The following is a 10,769-nucleotide window of genomic DNA, read 5'->3' as shown; positions in this document are numbered from 1 at the left end:
TGTCGTTTTAACGTTTAGTGACTCTCGATGGATAAGGTACGGATCAAATCTTGAGATTTGGGGTAAGCGGTTCGATTGGAGAAAAGGGAAGGTGTTAAGCACCATTTTCTCCCCACTAAATAGTGGTAACCTCAACTCAATTCGGTCATTTAATTTAAAAAAATACGAAAAATAAAGTGCCACGTGTGTGCATTTGTACCCTAAGTAAGGATTTACTTTCGGCTTGATCATAGGATCATTTGCCTTAAGATTCACTTATCTTAAATCCATTTAAAATAAATGAAGAGGAGAGGGAATAATAAAAGAGGGAGGAGGAGAGGGTAGAGAGAAAAGGGGGGAATTGCCTTGAACCCACCTTGAAGCTTCAAAGTTTTCTTTTTCTTTTCTTTCCTTCCTTCTCCTTCTTTGAGTCTTCTTGAGTTCTTAGTAGAATATGAGAGTATGAGAATGTGAATAGGTGATTAGAGAGAGTAGGGATTTTCTTTTTTTTTTTAGTGAGACTTAGTATGGAGTTAATAAGAGATAATTGGTGAGAGAGAATTGATAATAGTAGTTGGTAGTGAGAATTGGGGGGAGAATTTTTGTAATGAAAATTTGGGGATTTTTTGGAAAGAGGATGAAGGTATTTATAGATGTTGAGGAGTTATTTTAGGGATATAATGGGAAAAAATGAAGAGAAGTGGTAAAATGGTGTGGGGTTTAAGAGAAAGGTGAGGGTAAATTAGAGATAATTGAAGGGCATTTATGTAAGAAAGGTAAATGGGTTGGATCTTTCAACCCATTTGGGTTGAGTATTAGATGGAATAAAATAAATGAGAGTGGTTGAGAGGATGGGATTGTGTAAGAGAGTAATTAATTGGTGAAGTGAGTTGAGGAAATGAGATTTTAATTAAAAGAATGGTTGTGTAAGAGGGTGGTTGATGATATTTTGAGAGGGTGTGGGAGATGATGTCATGTGTAAAAATGGGTGAAAATGATGGGTTGAGATGGGTTGATGGGAGAGGTTGAGTGTTTGACTTGAGAGGATGGGTGTAAGTTTAGGTTGTAGATGTGGGTTTTGTAGGGAATGATGAGGGTAGATTAGGGGGAGGTATAGGTTAGGGGTGTGGGTAGATTAGATTTTTTTAGAGAAAAGATGATGGGTTGATATGGGTAGATTAGGGGAGGTATAGGTTAGGGGTGTGGGTAGATATGTTTGATTTGAGAGAAAAGGTGATGGGTTGATGTGTGGGTAGATGAGGTTTAAAGAAAATTAATGGGGTAGGTAGTTGGATGAGGGAGGTGAGATGGGGTAATGACATGTGTTATATTTGATTATCAATATGGTGATTGGTTGATGTGGGTAGTAGTTTGTGGATTAGGATTATGGGTTTGATGTGAATTGGATATGGATAAAAGTGTGTGGGCTTTTTAGTGTATTAGACTTGGGTTATGGAATGGTTTTAGGTTATTAGATTGGGTAGAGTTTGTTTTGAAATGGATTTAGGTATGTTGGAGATATTTTGGAGTTTAGGTTATGTGGAATTAGATTTAGGTTAAGAGGTAAGGTGAGGGATTGATTTTAGAGAGATGAAGGTTAGTGGACAGTAAATGGGCTTAGAGTATTTTTGGTTTCGGCAATGGAGCGGTGAGGGTAGACGAAGAAATAGATGTCCCAAGTTTCACATTTTTAGTTTTATCCATTTTTTTGAGATTTTGAAATTATTGAATTAATCAAAATGCCACGTGTTGGCAAATCGGACTTTTTAGGCCCGTTGGTGAACTTTTTCAAAAATTTGGCATTTTTTATTTTGGAAGTGGTACGGCGAATATTGGAAAAGCGTAGGGTAGGCCGAGTCCTCTTGGCGGGCCTCCCAAACCATTAGGAGGTCTTAGGGGCCTCGATTCGATCAAAATGCCATATTTCGATCGATTTTGTTCTTTAAGGCTCATTGGCAATTTTTATTTAAAAAATCTGTATTTTTGGGCCCTTTCGAGTATGGGCCCGTTCAAATTTGGGTGTCTACACTTACGATAGTGTATTACCACCTTTAAGGTACTGCGATCAATTTCTCCTTGTGAGTTGTCCCCTCTTCTTATTTGTAACTCTATTCAAACCAAAGCATATCGACTTTTTGATGGCCTACGAGATGACCTCTTCCTCCATTACCGGTAATAATGATGGATTGGACGATCTTCTTTATCATTTAATCAACTTTCCAGCCATCCAAATTATCACATTTAAACTAGATGGTCCTAATTATCTTCTTTGGGCCCGATTGATTGAAATGTTTATTGGTGAAAAAGGAAAAATCAGTTATCTCACAAGGACGGACAAACAACCTGTGCTGATTGATACTACTTACCCCTAATGGTTTGCTAATGACTCTGTTGTAGTATGTGGCTCATATTGAGTGGAACATGCATATAAAGAAAGCAAGTAGATGTCGAAGTGGAGAAAGGGGAGGGTGTTCCTCGTTCCGCTCAGAACACATAACGTATTGAACGGAATGATGTCATTTGTTTTTGGGATTGTTGGGGACAATTAATAGGTTGTAGATGCGGGGGCAACGCCCCCACGATACGATAAAAGGGTATTATTGAAATTTTCTAATACCTATTGTATGATTAAGGTTTATTATAAATTCATATGATGTAACCTTAATTTGAAAAATAATGAAAATTCAACTCCTCGATCTTATGGATATAGGTACATTGTCGAATCACATTAAATCTATGTGTTTTTTTTTATTATTTATTTCTTATTTTTCTCTTTTCGTATTATTTATCATAATTGTCACGCGTAATACAATAGACTCAATAGTCCAATATTGCCTAGTTAAATCTATGCAATCATAAATTGTGATTGGTTTTATGTTCTCTAAGACGCAAAACAGATATGGGATTCTGCAAAAAAAATATATACTTGCAATGACAAAATAATGTCCAGATCTTTACCTTAGAGAGTGAAATTTCCTGCCTATTGCAATGTGACTTGTCAATCACCACCTATTTATCACAGCTATGTGCTCGATGAGAAGAGTTAACTTTCTATTCCTCGTCCTAACGGAAGGACCCTCATGAAGAGATATTATATGCATCGATTCTAGATAAGAATCGAGTTTTTTTATTACTATCCGGTCTTCAGGATGAGTTTTTACTATACAAGAGTTCATTTATTAAGTATGGATCTTTTTTCATCCCTAGAGACTGTGTATTCTTATGTCTTAACTGACGAGAGTCATTGCACAATTGAAGTATAGATGGTAATTTATTTACCGTTGAGTTCATACTATTACTATTATTCAACTCGACAGTAATTAACAATGAACTTGATAGTAATGAAAAATGAATTAAATGTTGTAAAAAAAACATACATTCAGCTTCTTCGACAAGAAAATGACAATATATATATATTAAAAAATTAAACTCTCTTTTTATTTTCAAACCAAAATGAACCATAAAGATTAGATTTTTACCCTAAAAATGATTCAAAAACTAAATCAAAATACATCTTCAAACAGATCGATAGAGCCCCCTGCAAAAAAGCAAATTCGAGCTTTTTTTACCATCTCCAACGCAAATGGTGGCTCTTACGCACCGATTGGATGTCGTAAGTAGAGACTTTTTATTAAAATAGTGGTGAGTTTGGAGGTTACGGTAGTTCAGGTAGTTTGACGAAATTGATTTGGTGAAAATGGTCTTCAAGAACCATTTAGAGAGAAAAGTTTACTAAATGTCATGTTCAGCTAACGCAAAAAACTTAGGGATTATTTAGAAAGAAGTCCCTCTGTGAGGGTCCTTTAACTAATTTACCTAATTTTATTTTATAACTCGTAAGTTTGATACCCCGATTGTTGGTGCAACTTTATGTATCCTCGAAACTTTTATATTACTACTATTTTACATTTCCCTTTATCCAATATTTAATTTTGTTTGATCGTAATGTCCAATCCAAGAGATTTTTCGGTGAAGATGGCATCTTCCGAAGAGCTATGCAATAACTGTTATCCGAATGATCTTTCCAATTCGATATGTATGGTTGAGCTTTATTATGTACCTCTCATTAGCCCAAACCATTCCACTCAAAAAGAATAACCTTGTCTTTTTCAATTTTGTCTCAAAAATGATAGGGAAAAAATCAACTCAACCTCAGGTGGTCCCGTCATATGGGGATCAAATTTTAACACACGAAAATAAAAAAATCGGTCTAGCCTGACTAACTAAGCTTGTTAATGAATAGCTAATCACATCCCTTATATATATGTAATTTACTGTATATGAGAACATATCTATCGCCTCCGCTTGTTGTTGTCTTTCATTTGCTTTATCTTGATCTGTTGGATTGGAACTATTCTATTTATCATGAATGTATTTTGTATGTAAATGATACATTTTCTTAGGACGTGCCTGACTATCATGGTTAGTGCCCCACCTTCTCCACCATCAATCAGTGGGTGCAATCAATGAAATAAGCTTCCTTTTCAAATTTTACTAAGGGTCATGAGCTTACATGTTTGCATCAAAAACATGATACGATACCATAGGATTGTAGAGGACGGAATTTTAAGAACTTTTAAAAAGAAATTTCAAAAAAAAAACTTAATGCTTCACTTTTGAATTTTATTTTTAAGTTTTTGAAGTTCAGTAGTTGTCAATTTTCAGCAACTTGGATCAAACTCAAAATATATTGTTTTTCGAGAGAAAAAAAAATAAATCTGAATTTGTCCATAAAATCTAGAAGGTTGTGCCATTGGGTCCAATGTCTCTTAGCCATATTTGAAATCTTGCTAAGTTAGTAAGGAAAGTATTTTTTTTTAAATATCACCATTGAGAGGGACATTCCACCTATGTTTTAATGGGAAAATTATTTATCAGATATATTCCTTTTGGTTTTTTGTTTTGTTTTTGTTTTTTTGTTTAAATGGGCCAAACACTTGAGATGAGTGCAAAATCCTTCCTTCCATGTTATTCCTTATTGGTACGATGAAATAGAAATTTTAAAAATGAAAATAAGAACAAAAGTGGTTGAGTATCTTCTTTTCTCATCTTTTTAGTGAAAGTTTGTAATTCAAACCCACAACACAAGTTGTTGAGTATCTTCTTTTATATACTTTTAAACATAGTAACAAAGTTCAAGTTCGGCAATTTTTAGATCAAGATTTAAATCAAACAAATTCAAGAAGGTTTCAGAAAAAGGTCATAAAAATTTTTGTGATTAAAGAAAATAAGTTTTTGGGGGTTTTTTTTTTTTTTTAACCATTAATTTCTATCTCTTGAAAAAGCTATGTCTTCTTCTTGATGTTTGAATGTTGAAAAAAATAAAATTTAGAAACTATAAAAGTGTTACCATATTATATTATTAATTGTTGAATAGTCGCTTAATCAGCTAATCCCTGTGACTACTTAGTAAGATTTCAAATATTACCAAGGATTGTTGGGCCCACGTGAATCACCACATTGGCATTCCAACACCACAACACTCACCACAATACTCTAGATTTCATGGAAAAACTTTGATTAAAAAAAAACAAACTAGAAAATTGATCTTTTTGGGCTGATAATGGTGTTGAAAATAGATTGAAATGGACCTTCCAAATTAAAAATTAAAATTTAGGGTTAAAAAGAAGTTTTTTTTTTTTTTTTTTTTTTTTTTTTTTTAATTTCTTTTCTAAGTTCTTAGAATTCTATTATGTACAACCATGTGGCATCAAATCATGTTTTTAGATGCCACAAAATGGGTTAAGGAGATTTCCTTACTAACTTACTAAGGAAAGTGTTTTTCATACCACATTCATATTCTCCAACCTATTTAATTTAATTTTTTTGAAGTTAACATCCTTTTCAATCTACAATTTCATAGTTGCATCAGATTTAATAAATAATTTTAAAAATGACTAAAAAAGGCATGGGTAATGAACTTTCAAATTATAAATTAAGATCCCAGGTGAACAATTACTTTTTTTTCTCAAAAAAGATGTCAAAACTTGAGATTTGCGACCATGATCATAATTTTGAGATTACCTTTACTTGGAATAAGATAGTGAAGCGATCTTACCTCTTTTATTTTATACGATTCATGCAAAAGAATGAATGGATGACTATTGATTTTCTCTAGGATTTTAGTATTTATCAAAAGGAGAAGTTGAAGATATAACAAGCTTTCAAAAAATGAAAGCTCAAGACTTTAAATCCTAAACCCTAAATCCAACTTCCCATACTATTGAATAACTCTATTTTCTTAGTTTTTTAGATTTTTTTTTATCTTTTTTAGCCTTTTCCACTTATTAGACTATATAATCCCTTCAAAGCCTAATTAGGGTTGAGTAATTAATCTCTTTTTGAGTTCTCTCAATTCAATTTGGTATCAAAGCCTACCTCTATCCCCCCCCCCCTCATTCCTCGCTACAAACCTCATCGTCCCCCTTCTCTTTTAAATCCATCTTCAACACCTCTCATCTTAGATTAACACATCACCCCTACGGGGTTTTTTCCTCTATTCCCTAATCTCACCATGTGATAGGATCGTTAGAACTTCATGAAGCCCTACAACAATAATAGAAGTGTTTTTGTTTTTTAGTGGCTTTTAGGCCAAACAATGGCCCTTATACCATCCATAGTGACAACCGGCAACAGCTCATTGCCTGTTTGCTAAAACAAATCGAGGAAAGTGGTATTTGGGTGTTTCGACCATAACAGTGGTATTGTTTGGGGGTTTCGACCATAACAGTGGTATTGTTTGGGGGTTTCGATAATAGTAGGGTGCTGTTTTGGGGCTATGCTCACAGCAGAATACTGTTTTAGGGTTGTGCTTATAGCAATGCTATTGTTTGAAGGTTGCAACAACAACAAGTTGTTATTTGAAGCTTACGGCAGCAACAAAACTACTCTTAGGTGCCTTACAATTGCGTTAATGATTTCTCTGGTCACCTACAACCGTGTTTGATCACCTTTCACTCCTCTTACGATCGTTTATTATTACCTTTAGGGTGCTGCAAACAATTTCTCTTTATGAGTCGTCCCCTCTTCTTACTTGAACTCTTTTCAAACCAAAGCATATCGATACTTTGATGGCTTCCGAGTAGCCTATTTCCTCAATCACCGGTAATAGTGATGGATAGGGCGATCTTCCCTCTTATTCAACCGACATTCCAAACATACAAATTACCACTTTGAAATTAGATGATCCTAATTATATTATTTGGGCACAATCAGTTGAAATGTTTATTAGTAGAAAAGGAAATATCGGTTATTTTACAGGGACGGACAAACAACTTACACCGACTAACACTACTTAACCCCAATGGTTTGTTTATGACTCTATGGTCTGTTATTGGTTTATTACATCCATGCAATCACACAATGTGACTGATTTTATATTCTCTAAGACCGCAAAACAGATATGGGATTTCGCAAAAAGTATATACCCGTAATATGAAAACAATGTTTGGATCTTTAACTTAGAACGTGAAATTTCTCGCCGCCTTTCGAAAGGTGACTCTTCACTCACCACTTCTATATCACAACTACATGCTCGATGGGAAGAGTTGATCTTATATTCCTCGTCCTATTCTTAGAAGGACCCTCTTGATGAAGCATTATATGCACTAATTCTTGATAAGATTTGAGTTTTACAGTTTCTTACCGATCTCCAAGATAAATTTGAGTATATGAGAGTTCATTTATTGGGTATGGATCATTTTTCGTTCCTTCGAACTACATATTCTTATGTCTTAGCTGATAAGAGTCGTCGCATACCTGAACTCAATGGTAATGTAATTACCTTCAAGTTTATACTATTAATACTACTAAACTTGACATAATTAAAAATGAACTTAATAGTAATAAAAAATGAACTAGACGTTATAAAAAAAACAAACATTCGCCTTTTTCGAAAAGAAAATAACGAAAAGATTAATATATATGACAAAATTAAACTCTATTTTTATTTTCAAACCAAAATGCACTATAAACCATAAAGATTAGATTTTTATGCTAGAAACGATTCAAAAACCCAACAAAAACCTAAATCAAAATACATCTTCAAAAAGATCGATAAAGCCCCCTCCAAAAAAGAATATTCGAGCTTCGTTGACCTTCTCCAATGCGAATGGAGGCTCTTACGCACCGATTGGATGTCGTGAGTAGAGATTCTTTATTAAAATAGTGGTGAGTTTGGAGGTTAGGGTAGTTTAGGTAGTTCGACGAAATTAATTTGGTGAAAATCGTCTTCAAAAACCATTTAGAGAGAAAAGTTTAGTAAATGTCATATTCAGCTAATGCCAAACACTTAGGGATTATTTAGAAAGAAGTCCCTCTGTGAGGGTCCTATAAGTAATTTTTCATACCATTATCGGTCTATGTCTTATTAACCTATAACGTTTATATTTAAATTATTATACATAGACAACATATTTTACTTTTACTAGAAAAATATTCATTTAATTAAATATATTATAAATATTTCTAAGTGATTTAGTAGCGGATCGGGTCGAGGACCAGGTTAGGTTAGGCACTATAAGGCCCTAACCCAACTCATATTTAATGGGCTGAAAATTATTGAGCCCGACTCTACCTTTACAAGCTTTATAAGAAGGCCCTAACCCTTATTTTCTAAGGTTTAGGGTCAATTGACTCCCCAAAAAGTAACTACCAAACCTCTTAGGTGTATAGGATTTAGCTATGATGGATCACGTCAAACTAACAAGGAGGATATCAATGGAAGCTTTTCAAAAATGATTCATCATCTAAGGAGCCAATAATGGGAAACTCTTTCCTCCAATGAATCAAATTCACCAATCCAACGGATTAAAATGGTCGAAGCAAATTCTTTAAACTAATAAAAGGAATATGCAAATTGTTGAAGTACTAATTAAGTGAGAAGAAGACCCAAAAGGATGTAAATTAAAATTGTAAAAGGGAATATCAAAAAATTGAATGATGACGGACCCAAAATCTTTGTGACAAGTGACAACACTTCGATTATGACAAACCCAAAAATAAATAGAGTGATTTTGACATATCCCCCCTACATTTTGATGAATATTAGAGATACTCCCCACTTTTTCAAATTGATGACATAGATCCCTTGGCCGTTGTCATTAATGAGGGACCAACTTGTCAAACACTTTGAAATACCTCACACTAAATTCATCCCTGAATCAATACCTTTTAAATTTATTGAAATACCCTCATTGAAAAAATGTCAATTATAGTAAAAAAATAAGAACATCTAAAAGAAACTAAATAATTTAAACATCACCTAGTACATCTACAAGAATCTGAAACATAGAATGAAATAATGATTCTTTTTAATTAGGGTAATTATAAAAGCACCCCACAAATTAATAAGGGCAACCCACACTATAGCTAAAAAAAATTTGTTTTATATGGGTTAAAAGTTTTAGAAGTAGCTGATTTTTTTGTGAGGATGATCTCTATGGTCTGGAGATCATCTTCACTAAAAATCAGCTTATTCCGGAACTTTTAACCCACATAAAACAAAACAATTCGACTATAGTGTGGGTTGCCCTTATTAATTTGTGAGGTACTTTTACAATTGCATACAACCATCCAATGCCAAACAATTACAATAACATTGTTTTTAATATAAACTAAGTTTAGTTTCTTAATAGGAACACAATTAAAACACATAGATGGTAGTGTACGCTATTGTGACTACCTAGTAAGATTTCAAATCTTACCAAGGGTTGTTGGGCCCACGTGAATCATCACATTGGCATTCCAACACCATACTAGATTTCATGGAAAAACTTTGATTTAAAAAAAAAAAAACTAACTAAAAAAATTATATTTTTGGGCATATCAATGGTGTTGAAAATAGACTGCTATGGACCTTCCAAATTTAAAATTAAAATTTATGATAAAAAATAAATTTTTTGATTTTTTTTTTATTTTCTTTTTAAAGTTCTTAGAATTCTGTCATGTACAAATCATGTGGCATCAAATCATGTTTTTTTATGCGACAAGATGGGTGAAGGAGATTTCCTTACTAACTTAGTAAGGAAAGTGTTTTTCATAGTATATTCATCTTCTCCAACCTATTTTATTTTATTTTCTTTTGAAATTAACATCCTTTGCAGGTTATAATTTCATGCTGCATCAAATTTAATAAATAATTTTAAAAAGGCCTAAAAAATGCATGAGTAATGAACTTTCAAATTTTAAATTAAAATCCCAGGTGAAAAATAACTTCTTTTTTTTTTTCAAAAAAGATACAAAAACTTGAGATTTATAACCATGATTATGATTTTGAGATTACATTTATTTGGAATAAGACAGTAAAACGATCTTACCTCTTCTATATTATGTGATTCATGCAAAAAATAAATAGATTATGATCGATTTTCTCTAGGGTTTTAGTATTTATCAAAAAAGAGAGGTTGAAGATGACAACAAGCTTTCTAAAAATAAAAACTCAAGACTTTCAATCTTGCACCCTAAATCCGACATCCCATACTAAATTTGATATTATAAATCTTAATTGTTTTACTAAATTTTAATTGTAAGGGTATTTTAGTCTTTTGACAATTTCTTATCCTCCCAAACATGGGCATGACTTAATTAGATGGATATTTCTGTTTTTTGAAAAGTAGTTATTCTCTCAAAGCGGGATCTATTGGTGGTCTCTCGTTAAAGACAATAGTCAAGGGATCTAACTCATCAAATTGAAAATGTGGGGGGCATCTCTAATATTCGTCAAAAACTAGGGGGACATGTCAAAATCACCCTAAAAAATAAGGTAAGTTACACTTTGACGCCTGGTAGTT

The sequence above is a fragment of the Akebia trifoliata genome, chromosome 16 (genome assembly GCF_017979445.1).
Source record: "Akebia trifoliata isolate Shusen 1 chromosome 16, ASM1797944v1, whole genome shotgun sequence".
Lineage (NCBI taxonomy): Eukaryota > Viridiplantae > Streptophyta > Magnoliopsida > Ranunculales > Lardizabalaceae > Akebia > Akebia trifoliata.
Note: the sequence above shows the minus strand (reverse complement) of the source record.